The sequence below is a fragment of the Mirounga angustirostris genome, unplaced genomic scaffold (genome assembly GCF_029215605.1).
Source record: "Mirounga angustirostris isolate CCGP_5_RB_7025 unplaced genomic scaffold, mMirAng1.0.hap1 SCAF_8, whole genome shotgun sequence".
NCBI lineage: Eukaryota > Metazoa > Chordata > Mammalia > Carnivora > Phocidae > Mirounga > Mirounga angustirostris.
Window position 1 is genome coordinate 81743407 of NW_026991716.1, and position 17455 is coordinate 81760861.

Genomic DNA, 17455 nt, shown 5'->3' on the forward strand with positions numbered 1-17455 from the left:
AATGTGTACTATTTTGTATCAATTTTTTATAGAACGTGACCTTTTACATTTTCAAGATCAGTTTTCTATTCCATAGCAAGACTTCTCCTACTATATCTGGAGGCGTACTTTTACATTCCATTTGTGGAATATTTGACTGCAAAAATAACACTTATACCTATGATCTGATACATTCTTTCTGTCTTTTCCATCTTCCTAACTGCTTCAATATTAGTGTCTTTATCTTTTTTTTTTTCTTCTGCATTCAAAATAATAATCTCATGACTTTCTTCTGTGGCAGTTGAGTTGAGTTGTTCATCCTCAAATTTTCTGATCTTGCTTTTTCCCTAATTATTTGTTCAGTTAATGGTATTGATTTGTTCAATTTGTTTCCATACGTCAAAAATCTCATTCTTTATTAATATATCCTTCAATTCTTACTCTACAGAATTAAGTCTTTGCTAAATTCTTCTAAGGTGGGAGAAACTCCCAGGGAGGTTTGTTTTTTTGTTTTCTTTTCCTTTGTTTTGTTTTGTTTTTTCCTTCCTTACTTGAGTTTATAAAGAAATATGATTTTTTTATTTCTTTGTCTTTTGCCTGCTAGATCCTTCTTTCCTTCCTTCCTTCATTTTCTTTCATAATATGTTTTCATAGTTGTCATGCAGTTGAATACAACTAGGACTGAGAATAATTTATGTTAGAGAACTTGAAATATTTGTTAACTAGATTTTTTAAAAACTGTATGGGGGGGGGTGCCTGGGTAGCTAAGTCAGTTAAGCATCTGACTCTTAGTTTTGGCTCAGGTCATGATCTCAGGGTGGTGAGATTGAGCCCATCTCCGGCTCTGTTCTGGGTGTAGAGCCTGCTTAGGATTCCCTCCCCCCTTGCACATATGTGCATGTGTGCATGCTCTCTCTTTCTCGATCTCTCTCTAAAAACAAAACAAAACAAACAACAATAACAATAAAAAGCTATATTAGGGTTTCACTTCATTAGTAGGTGACCATGCCCTATTTCCAAGGGTTAGAGCAACACATTCAAGTTCCACATCACTTCTAATTTTACCATGGATCTATTGAAAATGTAAAAACCTGGTGGTTTTTCCCCACCTCTGCTTGGATCTTCAGATTCTGTTTTATATTACAAGACTTTGGTATTCATTCCCTCTCTTTCTCTCCCTCAATCCTCCTACTGCCTATCTACATATTCATTCTCCCTAAACTGGCATATTAATAATAATTTATTGGATTTTTTTTTAATGCATCATGTTCCCCTCTACTATTTGGGATTTGGATAGCAGGGTTAGACACTCCATCAAGGTCTCCCAGAATGGTATGATATTTTCTTTGACTTTCGTGTTTTTAGAGTTTATGGCATGAGTTTGAACTCCTTCCTTGTTTGGCTGCTGTTGGTGAATTTTGTTGTGTGCATCCTAATTATTTGTGTATCTGTATTTGTGTGTGTATTTTATTGGATTTATTTTTAGGACTTAAGGAATCCAGTTTCACTCTGCCATCATTTAAGAAATTATTATTGTAATGTTTTCTAAATAGTATAAAATTATTACATTAATAATTTCTGTAAGTCTTGAAAATCCATACATTAATTTTTTAAATCTACAAATTCAACAAAATTAAAATTTAGAATAACAATTTAATGCTGTAGGTGATGTTTTCTTCTGAAATAACATTGCTGTTTAAAATGTATTCTGCTGACTATTTCATCATAAGTTCTTTGATTTTGATGAGGTGATACTGTCTAGGTCCAGGAGATGGCTTGATTCTCCCACTCCTTTTTTCTATTTAAACTATGGCTTTTCTTTGATGTGAACATATGTGTTAAGTATCCTTCCTTATTGGTGCCCTATTCATTCATTATTTTATAAGTTTGGTGTCACAGAGACTGTGAGCACTGAACTCACTTGGAAGTATTTAATGTGGTCTAAGATAATTAAGGGAATCGTTTTTGGTTTTTTTTTTAATTTCATTGAAATGGAAACACAACACTCCAAAAATCATATAGACTTCTTACATGCTATACAGAATGTGGGTGGCAGTATTTTTTTTTTTTTAATTCTATGTACCTCTAGAGCTATGTAAGCCAAGGTATCAAAGCAGGTTGATCAATAGACAGTCCATATTGGGATGCATAGAGCAGTGCCTTCATAACTTCCATTTACAAGTATGTCCTATATAAGTCAAGTGCTGGTAATAAAAAGAAAAGATTAGCTATAAATTGAAACTCAGCCCCACATAGGAGTTTAGGACTTTCATATTCTAAAGCATTTCAATTTATGTGTATATTTTCTTTTTAAAATGCTGGATCCTTTAAATTTGTTATCTCAATGTTTTCATGTTCAGATCTGTATAATCGGCAACATCTTTGCTCGGTAAGGGGAAAGTGAAATCCCTTTGCACTAGTGTCATTTTTGATGTAGTTCTAAGAAAGAAAGAAAAGAAAGAAAAGAAAAAGAAAGAAAGACAGACAGACAGACAGACAGACAGACAGACAGACAGAAAGAAAGAAAGAAAGAAAGAAAGAAAGAAAGAAAGAAAGAAAGAAAAGAGAACATCAAGGATGGAATTATGTTGTTGTTGAGCCTCTAATTTTCCTATGAATGAACTGTAAAGTAAGCAAAGGGTGAGGGAAAGTGCCATATGCTCTTTTTCCAGAGGAATATGTCTTAACAACAGATCAGAAGTCACCTTTAAATGCTGACTATAAAGAAATCTTCAGCTGCTTATTCTGCAGAGGCAATTTTTGCTTTCTTTCTGCTGAGCTGCCAAAAGGAGAATATCTAAAAATAATTATTTCTTCCAGTTGAGTAATTAATGATGGCCTCACCAAATGACAGTTTTATTGAATGGCATTAGACAAGATGAATTAGATTTTTATTAAATGGCATCTCAACGTTTCAAGGACTCCATGAATGCCTCATGAAGAGAGTTCATGCTAAATTAAGGAAAAGGGTTTTTACTTTTCATGTTTCAACAAATGTATGTTAAATACAATTATTTTTCTATGAAAATCAACAAATTCCTGTTACCTCACTTTGCTACTATTACTTATAACATGACTAAAATTATTAGAGAATGCAAATTACTGGCTATTTATTCTTGCTGCTAGACCTAAACCAGCTGTTCTTCAGCTTTTTATGTATTAGAACTCTTCTAGGTAACTGTGCCCTTGCCCTTTCCATCACTTCCCTTGCTTCCATCAGACTTGCACCAACAATAAAGAAGGTAAGTGTTTTGTTTCTCAGCATCCTGACAAGCCTGGGTCCCTATTTCTACCCCTCTGTCACATTCACTGCTGAAGACATGTGAAAAGGAATGAACATTTGAATCTATAAATATCCTTCAAGGAGGCCAACAGGCAATAGTTAAATAGATCTATGACAATAAATGGCTGCTATTTTATCAAAACATGTGCCAGCTTCTAGAAATCAGCCTCTGCCTTTCTTTCTCTCTGATCCCCTATCACCTACCCTGGGAACTCTACTGACCTCGTAATCTCTCATTGTTGGAGTGCTGCAGAGCTCCGTTCTGGGCCCTTGCCTGGTTCTCTGGGTGAGCTCACTGAATCCCATGTCTTTAAAATACCATCGATATTGTAGAACTCCAGCCCAGAGCTCTGTCCAAATGCCATGTATTTATATACTCCACAGGCTACTGAACATCTCTACTTGAATGTCTAATAAACCTTTAAAAACTTACAATCTCTAAAAGCAAACTCCCGATTTTCCCAGACAAATTTGTGCCACTTGCTGATTTTCACATCCCAGTTAATGGCAAATGATGAGAATAATGATTTTAAAAAATAAATGTTTTAATGTCATTTTGTTTCTTTCTCCTACACGACACAGTCTATGAGGAAGTCACGCTAGCTGTATCTTGAAAAAATATATACAATCCAACCATTTTTCACCACATCCATTAATACCACTCTAGTTTGAGCCACCCTCATATTTCACCTGCAAGACTGTGATTATTTCATAACTGATTTATTTCTTTCAGCCCCTGGCCTTTCTACTACAATCTATACTCAGTACAGGGGCCAGAATGATCCGTTTGAAATGTAAGCCAGATAATGTCACTTCTCTACTTCATGCCCTATGATAGCTCAACATTTTACCCCGAATAAGTCATGAAAGTCCAATTTAATTGACTCTCTTCTGTGACCATCTTGCTTCTATCTCACATTCTCACATGCTCCACGTCAGTCACACTGAATTCTTACTTTCTCTTAAACCCAGGAAGAATGTTCCCATCTTGCTCTGTTTCCTTTATCTGGAACACTGATCTCCCAACTATTCCCTAGGCTGTCTCCCTCCCTCCTGTTCTTGAAATCCTTCTTTATCATCTTTTCCATGAAGCCTGTCATGACCTCACAATGCAATATCACATTCTCTTTCCATTTCCGTCTGCAGGACACCGTTCTCTTCTACTCTGCTTTTCTTTTTATCTACCTTCTAACATACAGCACATTTTTCTTCTTATTTTTGGTGTCTATTTTCCATATCCTGTTAGAATGTAAGCTCCTTGAAAGAAAGAAATTTGTTTTGGCTACTGAGCAGTGATAGTTATTTCCACCAATTGGTATATTCTCCAGATAGGGCATCCTGACTAGCTAGGTTTCTTCCTTTTACTTAAAAGTGAGTTTGCCTCCAGGTGCAGATTCAGTTGACCCGATGAATAGGACTAACTATCATATGGGAGGCCTTGATGGGCTGAAATTTCTCCTAATCCACTTACTGTGAAATTTCCACATCTCTGTGTCATAAAGACTAGTGGGGAAATTTGGGTATCTAATATTATTAATAATATCATTACATTTCCTAATGTGGGAATACCCTTTTGGTAATGGTGCATGCTTCCAGTATGCAGGTATATATCATGCTAATATTTCACCTAGAATTGTATACTACTGTTCATGTGCATGACCCATGTACAAAAATGGTATCATTTTATTCCAACTTTAAACTCTGTATTTTTACTACTATAAGTATATTTGCTTTTTTGACAAGATATTTTAAAAATGAATGGTGAACTCAGGCTGCTTATACACAGAGATACAGAATGAAATGAGCAGCAGCTGAAAAATCCTGTCTTATTCAAGACTACACTAATGACATACTTAAAAGTTTTTTCTTGAAAACCTGGGATTTCAAAGCATAGCTTACAATATTGCATAATGCTACTTGGCAAGTAGAATTTCTACAGAAGTGGAAACTTCAGAAATTCTAACAATGAACCAATTTTAGTTTTTGAGTACTAAAATTTATGCTCACTGTTTACTAGGAAGTAGCCTTAATCTTTCATAAAATGAAAGTCTATGGAATTGTTTCGTAGTGTAAGACCTAAATAAGGACTTGTGCTTGAAATCAATCTGTAGCTCATCTTCAGGGACCTAAAGATACGAAAATCAATGTTATAAGAAGTTCCAGCTTCTTTCTAACTGACACAGTCATTGGTTGTCAGTCACAGTATAACAAATCCCACCAGTGATGGTGGTTCACATCAAGCCGAGATAGAGGAAAGACAGTCTGCACGTTTATGCACATTTTCACTCTCTGTCACTCCACCCCTTCAACTTTTTCCCGAATTCTGACCCTCATAATTGTTGAGAAGTAGGACTATAGAATTTTAAGGAAGATAAACATAAAAGTGGGCTAATGAGAATACCTTTATATTTCTTATTTACTTTGATTGGGAGAAATGCCCAATCAGGTAGGAAGTGAGTTATTTATTCCATTATACAGAAGAGGAAATATATTTGGAAAGAGTAAATGACCAATTTTGCTGAGCTGACAATAAGTAGAGCCATTACACGGAACTAATATCAAGTTCTTTTGACTTACAACCCAAGACTCTCTGTTCTGCCATTAAATTAGAAAGTTGGACTAGATAATTTCTCAAGTCTCCCTGTACTAATAAGTCTCTCATCCTAGTCATGGAGACATGAAGGAGGGCATGGTTTGAAATGATGTGTAAATATTGATAGTGGCAAGAACGGGAAAGGACTTCCTCACATGTTTATATGACCAAAAGGGGTAGTTTCTACTGGGAGAGTTGGTTGGAGTTCTGTATCTATTATACACATCATTTAATCAATTCCTTTGTATCTATTGACAAACAGATAAAAGCTTTTATTAATTTTGCTTTTTCTTCCCCTGGAGATATTAGATCTAAAGGATAGAGACCTTCTAAGGAAGAATAAAAAATTACATTAAATGATTTCTGAATAAAAACCCAATTGTTGATAGTAGGATATTCAGTCAAGAGTAGACTACTTATTACCATGTTTTGTTTCATGATTTTCATGTTTCACTGATTTCTTTGCTCCAATAGACTGATTATCTTAAATGTGCATCCTTAGCTAAAAAGGGAATCAAAACAAACAAGCAAAAACATCAAGGTCAGGGTGAATCTATTGTCTCTGCTCCTAAAACAATACTATGGTGTATTTGTAAAAGCAATAAATATCAATATTTAAAGATCATATTTTAAAGATCATATGGTTGAATTTACCATATTTTAGATAAAAGAAAACATCATTGGTCAGTGAGGTTAAGTATCAGTCCTAGTTCTGGAATTCAGGTTTTCTCACAGATGAATTTTCTTTTTAGATTATTATTGTGACTGCTTCTCCCAACAAGTGAAGGGAAATATTTAGTATTCACAGTATTTTATTTGTCAGGTAATTACAATATATTCCTTTATGGGAAAGCTTATCAACATTACAAATATTATACCCCCTTTGAACTAATTAAGAAATGAACACAACTTATTCCATTGACTCACAACTAAGGGGATATAAAAAAGAAGACGACAACCAATCACCATTAATTTATCCTTTTCCTTCTCTGGGAACTGCTCATTTAATAAAAATATTTAACTTCAGTTAAAAAGCAAAATAAAACAAAACTAAAGTCTTTTACAGCAGTAACTTAAATAAGCATGTGCTTTCTTTGAACCCAAGCAGAATGTTTTATTCATTGTGTCAGAGTTCTAAGTACCTTCCAATTGTGTTAGAGTAGCACTAGACAATTTCATGGCTATTAGCCAAACTTTGTGTGACTTAATATATACATGGCCTGCTTTATATTTCAAAGGTTGGGTTCAAATAAAGTCGAAGTTTTATTTGGATTAGAAATGTTTGTATTTTTATTTCTATTAATATTAAGTAGATAATCTTTCCATTTCATATTTTAAATTCTTAATTGCTTTTAGCATCCTCACATGTTAAGAGAAAGTTAATCTGTATGTACGAAGTTTTGAATCACTAGATGGCACACCTGAAACTAATATAACACTGTTAACTAACTGGAATTAAAATAAAAACTAAAAAGCAACAACAACAACAACAAAAAGTTAATGTGTACCCCCACGGTATTTCTAGGGCCCTTTTATCTATTTAAACTAAATGAAACTTTCTTTGGTTAAATAATCTGATAATCATATTTGTGATAGGATGGATGGAAAGATATATTTTTATCTATGAATAGTGGAAACACAGTTATATTACATGTACCCTATAGCATGACACAGGAAATAGATTGCTTATTTAAAATGCACTAGTAATTCAAAACTATGATTTTTAGGGAACTTCCTGTCGTAGAGCAAACATTCAGCAAAACGTTAACTATTCTGATTATGTGTCGGTGTTCCCAACCAGCCAACTTTCCAAATGCATTAATTTCTAAGGAAGTTATGCTAGATAAACTTCACTTTCATTTTCCTCATTTCCTGTGATTACTATAAAAAAGAGAGCTAAGGAGACACAAAAATCAGGGGGTCACTAAAAAGCTTAAACATTTCATTACATAGACAGTTGACAAAGATTGCCTATTTCCAAAGAAGTTTTGACCACTGTCCAATCAGCTTGATATTTTCAGGTTTGTGCCTCAGTTTCTTTCAAATTATGGCTAGTAGTATAGCTAGTGTGCTTGGAACTGTTCCTTGATATGGCTTAAACTTCATTAGAACATTGTGCATATGTTACATTTTTTGCATATTCCAAACTGCAGTACAACACTTGATAGATCTTTTTTTTTTTTTTTGACATCCAAAATACTGTGTGCACTGAATTTAATGGCTTTTAAGTGGAACTACAGAAGCTTTTTTTTTTTTTTTTAATAGCAAGTTAGTACAGATGTGTTTAGGTTAGTTTTTTTTTCCTTCCTTTAGAGTGGCGAAATATCCAATAGCACGTCCAAATATTAGCAAGCAAAGTACTGGTTGTTCTGGGCCTTTGGAATGAATAGAGCTTTCTCATCTCTTCGGGAGTTTTCATTTCATTAGTAGCAACAACCGTTGCTCTATATGAACCTTCAATTATACTGTCTTTCTTCAGTGGAGTGGACTAAGCTGATAAGAAGGTACGTTTTCAATTCCTACCACTCACAATATCAAATATACATGTCAGATAAAATAAATACTTAGTAAAGCTTCAAAAACCAAACACAAGAAATAAATTAAACCACCAAGTAACAAAACAGAGGGAACATCAAGGTAGAACAATTGCCATCTATCAGGAACCTCGAGTGAAGGGTGCCAAATGCAAATCTAGTGCCTGGGGCCGGATCTTTAATGTATATGGGGACAAAAGCCAGAGCCTTGGATCAAATTATAGGTGGTATATGGTCATTGAGCTTCTATACAAAACACAGCTCATTGAAAAACTGCCCAATAAATGAAAAGATGATTGGAAAATCTCCAACTTTCAGCCTACAGAAGCTGGCAGGAGGCTTTCTGTCCACCCAGAACCAGTACTTGCGGGGGAGAATTGGGATGAGGATTCAAAATCACAGAACTATATCATGAGGGGAGGTCGAGTCCAAATTCACATTCCTCACAAGATGTGGGAACCCAATCAAAAAAAGATAATTAATGTTTATTTAATATTAAAATGCTAATTATGACAAAATAATACTGTTAAAAAGATATCACTCTGGTCCCATTAGAAGAAAACAATCTAAGACTCAAGGAATCTCACTCTCCCCCACTGATAGACATACATAAACCCAGCTGAAAAAAAAGCCCCCAGTAAAAAATTATATACCACCTGAGGAAATACAACTTGCTTACTCAGCTGGATATTTCATTTTTTGAATGTTCACCATTTTGCTTTTCATAATCAAAACATCTCAAAGATTTTAAGTAATGGTGGACAAATTTAAATGTCTACTTTGCTGAATAGATTTACAAGACAAAATTTACACAATGCATCCCTGTGAAACTACAACTGCTAAAATTTGCTTGATAATAAGTTAAAGGCATCATTAATTTAATTAATTATGTCTGACCTCATTCCCAAAGCAGATATGTGATAAACATGATCCCTAGAGTATTGTTTTTATCTTTTATCAAAAATTTTAAAGAACTTAAAAGGATTTTTACAATTAACACATGACTATATTTAAAATACTATAATTATTACCAAATAAAACATAGTTTGAAATTGATCTTTTCTATTGAAATGATCACATTAAGAATATATGTATTTAGGCTCTCTGCTCCTCCCCATTGGACCAACAGCTGCATCTTCTGGTGTAGTACCAGTCACGGTCCCCAAGACACAATGGATAAGGTGGGAGTAAACGAATTTGACAGTATTGGGTGCCTGATCACCAGGGCTACTTTTAACTCTGGCAAAGTGGATATTGTTGCCATCAGTGATCCCTTTATTGACCTCAATGACGTGGTCTACGTGTTTCAGTATGATTCCATTCATGGCAAATTCAATGGCACAGTCAAGGCTGAGAATTCAGCACAAGCTGAGTATGTTGTGGAGTCCACTAGGGTCTTCACCAACATGTAGAAGGCTGGGGTTCATGTGAAAGGTGAAGCCAAGAGGGTCATAATCTCTGCTCCTTCTGCTGATGCCACATTTGTGATGGGCGTGAACCATGATAAATATGACAACTCTTTCAAGATTGTCAGCAGTGCCTCCTGAACCACCAAGTGCTTGATCCCTCTGGCCAAGGTCATCCATGACAACTTCGGCATTGTGGAGGGACTCATGACCACAGTCCATGCCATCACTGCCACCCAGAAGACCATGGACAGCCCCTCTGGGAAACTATGACATAATGGCCAAGGGGCTTCCCAGAACATCATGCCTTCTTCTACTGGCACTGCCAAGTCTGAATGGGAAGCTCATTGGAATGGCCTTCCATGTCCCTAGCCCCAATATGTCAGTTGTGGATCCGACCCACCTCTTGGAGAAAGCTACCAAATACAATGACTGCCTGCTTCACTACATTCTTGATGTCATTGTATTTGGTAGCTTTCTCCAGGAGGTGGGTCGGATCCACAACTGACATATTGGGGCTAGGGACACGGAAGGCCATACCAATGAGCTTCCCATTCAGACTCGGCAGTGCCAGTAGAAGCAGGCATCAGAGGGCCCCCCATGGACATCCTAGGCTCCACTGAGGACCAGGTTGTCTCTTGTGACTTTAACAATGATATCCACTCTTCCACTGTTGCTGCTGGGGCTGGCATTACCCTCAATGACCACTTTGTCAAGCTCATTTTCTAATAAGACAATGAATCTGGCTATAGCAATCAAGTGGTGGACCTTATGGTCCACATGGCCTCCAAGGAGTAAGAGCCCCTGGACGACTAGCCCTAGTAAGAGCAAGAGGAAGAGAGAGTCCTTCAGTTGCTAGGGGAGTCCTTGCCTCAACTCATCCCCCAACACACTGAGTATCTCCCAACCTCTATACAGTTTCCATCCCAGACTCCCTGAAGAAGGGGAGGGGTTTGGGGAGCCTTATCTTTTCATGTACCATCAATAAAGTATACCATAACCCCCCCAAAGGAATATATGTATTTAGATTCCACATATAAATAAATTTCGCTTAGTATAACATTCTCCAAATTCATCCATGGATGGCAGGATTTCCTCTTTTTTAAAGCTGAATAATATTCAGCTTATATATATGTATTAAAGTTGAATATACATGTATAATCATATATATAAAATCACATTTTCTTTCTTTATCTGTCAATGGATACTTAGGTTATTTCCATAACTTGGCTATTGTGAATAGTGCTGCAATTTACATGGGAGTGGAACTATGTCTTTGATATAATGATTTTGTTTCCCTTGGATATATACTCAAAAGTGGGAGTACTTGGGGCGCCTGGGTGGCTCAGATGGTTAAGCGTCTGCCTTCGGCTCAGGTCATGATCCCAGGGTCCTGGGATCGAGTCCCGCATCGGGCTCTCTGCTCCTTGGGAGCCTGCTTCTCCCTCTGCCTCTCTCTCTCTGTCTCTCATGAATAAATAAATAAAAATCTTAAAAAAAAAAAAAAGTGGGAGTTCTTGGTTATATGGTAGTTCTATTTTTAATTTCTTGAGGAACCTCCATACTGTTTTCCATAATGGCTGTGCCAGTTTACAATCCCACCAACAGTGTACAAGGGTTTGCTTTTGTCAATATCCTCACCAGCGTTTATCTCTTATCTTTACAAAAATAGACTTCTTGGGGCACCTGGGTGGTGCAGTCAGTTAAGTATCCGACTCTTGGTTTTGGCTCAGGTCATGATCTTGGGGTGGTGGGAGCCTGTTGGGCTCCACACTCAGAGAGGAGTCTGCTTGAGACTCTCCCCCCTTCTCCTTCTGCCACTCCCATCTCAACTAAATAAATACATCTTTCAATAATAGACTTCTTAACAGCTGTGAATTGGCATCTCATTGTGTTTTGATTTGCACTACCCTGATGATTATTGATGTGGAGCACCTTTTCATGTACCTACTGGGCATTGGTATGTTTTTGGAAAATTACCTGGCTAGGCCTTTTGCCATTTGGGGGGGTTGTTTTTGTTTTTTGCAGTTGAGTTGTATGAGTCCCTGTCTGTATTTATTCCAGCAATGCTACTACTGATCCATGTATTTTTGGAACCTATTTTATAATAGACTTCAGAAAATGTATTACCTTACTTTAGAAAATCCATTATATAATAACAGGTCAAAGGCCAATATTTCCTGTCCAATGCCTTCCCAATTTATTCAGCTTAGGGTTTTTGTTGTTGTTGTTTGTTTCCCTTCCATATCTGCTTAGCCATTATTTGTTCTATTTTAGAGATATTATTTTGATTAAAGCTGCTCGATTCTATGTATCAGGAAGATAAAGTATTTGCTATGCTTTAAATTAGGAATCTCCTCCAAATCCATCATAAATCTGACTTAGTTTCATTTGTATGTTTCCAGCCCACTCAAGGGCAATATGTGAAGCAAGTCAATATCATGCGTGTAATTGACTGATTGCTGTTAATTTGAAATATGTGAATTTGAGAACTGCCTTTATACATATTCATTAACATGCCATCCTTCACTCGAAATGATCAAGCTCTTGGCACATCACTAATAAGATATTTGTTTTGTGTTGTTTTTTAGTGGTCATGATGAATTTGGGCTGATCCATTCCACACGCTGCTGTTTTTTCCTGTGACTAATAGACTATATCTGGCATGGCAGGCTTATAGCTATTATCCTCTGCCTTAAAGGAGGACCAAAATATGGTGATATGATTACTACGTTGGCTTTATTTACTAGAGCCAAAGAATCATAAATGTATTATAAAACTATTACCCAGTCAAAAGTTAGAGTTCTAGAATTTCCTAGTCAAAAGTTGGGTAACTTTTTAACCAAGACAAAAATAAAATTCACAGAAACTTTATTGGCATTCTATATACTATCAGTATTATAGGAAATAACTTGTAATTAATGACATCAAATTAAAATGACAATAAAATAAGGGCTAATGTGGAAAAATAACTGTGTCAAAATGTAACATTGTTTGTAGTGGTTATGAAGCTGTTGTTTCTCAGCTTCAACACCCTTGTCTCTCCCTCTTTCACACTCTTTTTTATGTAAGCTGGGGCTTCAATTCTCCCTCATCAAGAAAGACATACAAGGAAGAAAGTATGGTAGGAAAAGAGGAGAAAGCGCTTTCTCTTGTCCTTTTGCTTCTTGGCTCTCCTAGCCCAAGAATGTCTCTTTACCCCTGCAGCTGTTCCTTCCAGTCCCCTGCTTCCCTGGGTGCTCCAAAACCAAGTGCAGTCAACTCTCACCACCAAGTAGAGCCAAGTCGGACCTACTTCCCAAAGGACTAGATACTGAGCTGTGTCTGGGAGGCTCTCCTCCTCTATGATTCTGGATTCTAACTTCCCCTTTGTTTCTCCTTCCAGATGGGTAGCATCTCCTTCCTGCAGTTATTGCTACTTTGTTATTTCAATATTTATTATCACTTTTTCAATTTTCCAAACATCTGTTTACCCAAACTTTTATCATAGCAAATTCTGTCTGTTAAAAGAGTTAATAATGAGAGTCTATTTTCCTGAAACTTCTGGTAGACTATCATAAGAGAAAGTTAATTTTCCTGGATATTAGCTAATTTTAACTAAAAAAAAAAAAAAAAGAGTGAAAGTTTTCAATCCATAGTGTAACTTTGAAATATCAATCAACAGTTAACTGTTGTCTGTTTATACCAATTACTTTCTTCTTTCATTACAAGATTAAATATATATATAAAGTGTGAGAACTTAAATGATTATGGTAAGTTCTGACATTGTTTTTGTTTTTGATCTGATCTGTGACCTTTGGGGAAATTATCTCCCCTCACCCCCAAATACACAATAAGCTACAGCACAGAAGCACATTTCCCCTAATTTCAGAAGTAGACTAGTTAGATTCCCTTTTCCACAAAGGTTAATCACAAGTGCAGACACACATAATTTGGGTTGAATCACCCAAAAGCAATGTCTAAGAGAGATGATGAAATGCATTTCAGCATTTAATATCCATGGTTTCTGTCCATGGGCCTGATTCTTTCCTTCTTCCTTTTGTCCTGGGAGCTACCAAACACTTTTCGTTTGTTTTAGTAAATATGTTTGATTTCTTACTATATACAACAATTTTGCTTAGATATTGCCTTATAGATGTCTGCTTTCCCATAAACATTTCTCAGCTAACTTCTTTGATTAACTAGACAAAGATTTCTTTTTCTCAATTTTTTAAAACATGCAATTAGAGAATCATATCTGCTGTAATATTTTTATGCATTCACATAATATTTTATGAACTATTTTAATATAAACTTTAAGAATAGAATTGGCACTCTATAATTGCCAAAGTGTAGTGTTAATTCTATTTAGGAAGTTGGCCTAGATAATATTTTTGAAGCTTATTTTTATTCAATAATAACAAAATACATTATACGGAGATAAAATTGATTTATTTTTTAAAGCATTTTCTTTGTAAGTAATCTCTACACCCAATATGGGGCTTGAACATACAACCCCGAGATTAAGAGGGGCATACTCTAAAGACTGAGCCAGCCAGGCATTCCCTGGAACCAAAATTTAAATAATGACTTAAGTTCTCCTACATTATCAACACTCACAGAATTTACTGGTGTCCCATTAATTTTATTTGTCCCACCTTTATTTAGCAAATATTTATTGGGTTTGTCCCATATGCTAGGCCCTGTGACATGTATTAGGGGATGAAGAGTAAAAAAGAATTCTGTTATTAAGGAGATGCCATTTTAGTGGGAGAGATGAACAACTACAGAAATATGATACAACATAATAAAATGTATTATAACAGTCAGTACAGGATGCTATAGAGACATAGATGAGTGGCATCCAGTATGCCTAGGAATAAAGACAAAGCTTATAAGAAAATGTGATAAAAGAATAAGAGGGGTGCCTGAGTGGCAGAGTCAGTTAAACATATGACTCTTGGTTTCAGCTCAGGTCATGATTTTCCAGGTCACGAGATAAGAGCCCTGCATTGGGCTCCAAGCTCAGTAGAGAGTCTGCTTGTCCCTCTCCTTCTGCTCCACCTTACCCACTCCCCGCTCACACACGCGCACTCTCTCTCAGCTCTTTTAAATAAATAAATAAAATCTTAAAAAAAAATAAAAAAGAAGAAAGGAAAATTAACCCAAAGAAAAAACAAAATTTCTCAAATTTTGCTTTTTGAGGACACCTGTGTGGCTCAGTTGGTTAAGCAACTGCCTTCGGTTCAGGTCCTGATCCCAGGGTCCTGGGCTAGAGCCCCCCATCAAGCTCCCTGCTCAGTGGGGAGTCTGCTTCTTCCTCTCCCTCTGCCCCTTCCCCCTGCTCATGCTCTTTCTCTCTCTCTCTTGCCCACTCTCATAAATAAATAAATATAAATAAATAAATATATACACACATATATATATAATTTGCTTTTTTAGAACAAAGGATTTATGAGAGGAAATACATGAGATCGGAAAACAGCCAGAATCCATTGATCCTTGTGTGCCATGCTAAACTTAATTTTTTGCTTGATATCATTTTGAAGAATGAAACTATGATTGCGTTAATCAAAAACCACCTACTATTTATTTCCCATTGTGGAACAAGGTAAATGACTTATAATAACCCCTCCTTTGATTAAAAAGTATTCAACAATAAGTAATTAGCAGTAATTTACACATTGTAAATGCAGTACTAAATAACCTTTGCCCTAAAATATCACTAAGGTTGTGATCCTTTAATATAAATTTGACAACCAGTAGTAATTTTGTACATATGGAAATCAACTGATAACTAATTGGGGGTATATATCATTAGAAAGATGAATAATGATTTATATTTTAGATGCTACAAGATGTGCTGAGTAGTCACAACTCAGTTATGTAGAGTATGGATATTTATCTCATTTTATTATAGTAATTGCTACCAACATTTAAGTCTTAAAAGCATTGAGCAGTAGGTAACTTGCCAATAATATCTTGCAATAAGAATATCCCAGTTTAACCCAATAATCATTGAAACACTTCTAGTTTAAAACCTACTATGAAAGGCTGAAGTTTGTAATGGTTTTTGTTCTCAGTTGAAAGTTGCTTCCACAGGGATCCATGCCCTTTTTACTAAACATTCTGAGTGGGGGTAGAGGCTACCCTCTAACCCAGTAGATCCTTCTGATTATCATTTACTATGTTTAACCTTTAGTAATAAACACTATTTTTTTTTGGTGAATTTTAAGTGTCAATTCTAAGTGCAACTCTCTCTCTCTCATTTCTTTCTCTCATTTCTATCTCTAGCTGTATATCTTTATCTCTTGTTTATTTCCTTTGCCAGACAAGTGTTGACTTCACCCAATGTTAGTTTTTAGCAATAGAGACAGAAGGATTCTATATTTTCATCAATAAGGAATGAGAACTTGCTTATTTCGACCAAAATCCTGGAGAAAATTTTTCTCTGGTCTCTTATTGGCCCAAATAGTTTGAGGCCTATCAAACTGGTAACCAGTTACTGGTAAAGATGATGAATTTAGGCTACCATAATGAATTTAGGCTAATCATGTAAGGGGGGAATGAATAGTGGGTATCAATCACAAAATCCATTATAAACAAAACACATTTTATTTAAATGAAGTTCACATGCTCAGAGTTAGACTAATCATAACTCTTGGCTTATGGCACACTCTCATTATTAGTCCATGAATCACCTATTTATGATGTATATGGGATGGATAGATAAATAGAGATAGAGATGGAGAGAAAGAAAAGGGAAGAGGGGAGAGAATATTTTTATTCTGAAAATTTAAAAAAAAGTTTTATGAATTCAGAATAATTTAGAACTGAGAAGTTTAAGCTCTAGCTTTGGGACCTAGGGCAAGATACTTACAAACTAATAATAGAAGCTAATTCAAGGAGTTCTTATGAGAATTGAATGAGATAATTCACTTAAAACCATAATCCATTATCTCACCACCCAGACTTAATCATGGTATATTATTTGTGGTCGTCTGTTTTCTCTGCTCCGAAACATACATAGTGAAAACTAAGTTTCCTTTTGGTGTGCTAGATCTCAGAGCACGTTCTCAGAAACTGTGAAAAACTGTAATTAGCGATTTGAGCATATGCGAAAACCCAATGTCCATCTCAGTTCTTGGCTAAAATAGCTTCCCCAAATCTGTTTTCTATTGTTGTAGACCATTGCCCTCTACCTTTCTCTTTTGCATTTGTCTTTCCACCCTTCCTGTTTTTCTCCTGTTTCAGTCCTCAGCAACTCTCTAATTATCCAAGGCCCCACTCATCCAGAGTACTCTACTCACAATGAAAATGCCCTAATCTTATTACATTATTCCTTGACTCTATTCCTACTAGCCTTGTAGAGACAGAGAATGAAAATGAATGTGCGTGTTGAAGCACAGAGCTACATTTCCAAATGTTGGTTAAGGCCCAATTGAAAAGGTACCTTCAAACATCATTGGTGATGGAGTTAACTGATTGGAACTTGCATAAAGCTATTTGCTAATATGCATCAAAAATCTTAATTAAGTAGTTCAATTAATATTTAAAAAACACCTATTGTCAACCAAGAAATGTCCTAGATATGGTGAAATAGATAAAAACAAAAGTGACAAAACCCTGGCTTTTCCAAGTGACATTGCATTGTGGGTGAAAAACAAACAAACAAACAAAA

At 35.8% G+C, this 17455-nt stretch overlaps 1 pseudogene; it reads left to right on the forward strand.

Moving 5' to 3' along the window:
- The first annotated feature begins 9561 nt into the window (after positions 1–9561).
- Positions 9562–10595, forward strand: LOC123836474 (glyceraldehyde-3-phosphate dehydrogenase-like; annotated as a pseudogene).
- Positions 10596–17455: the final 6860 nt, after the last annotated feature.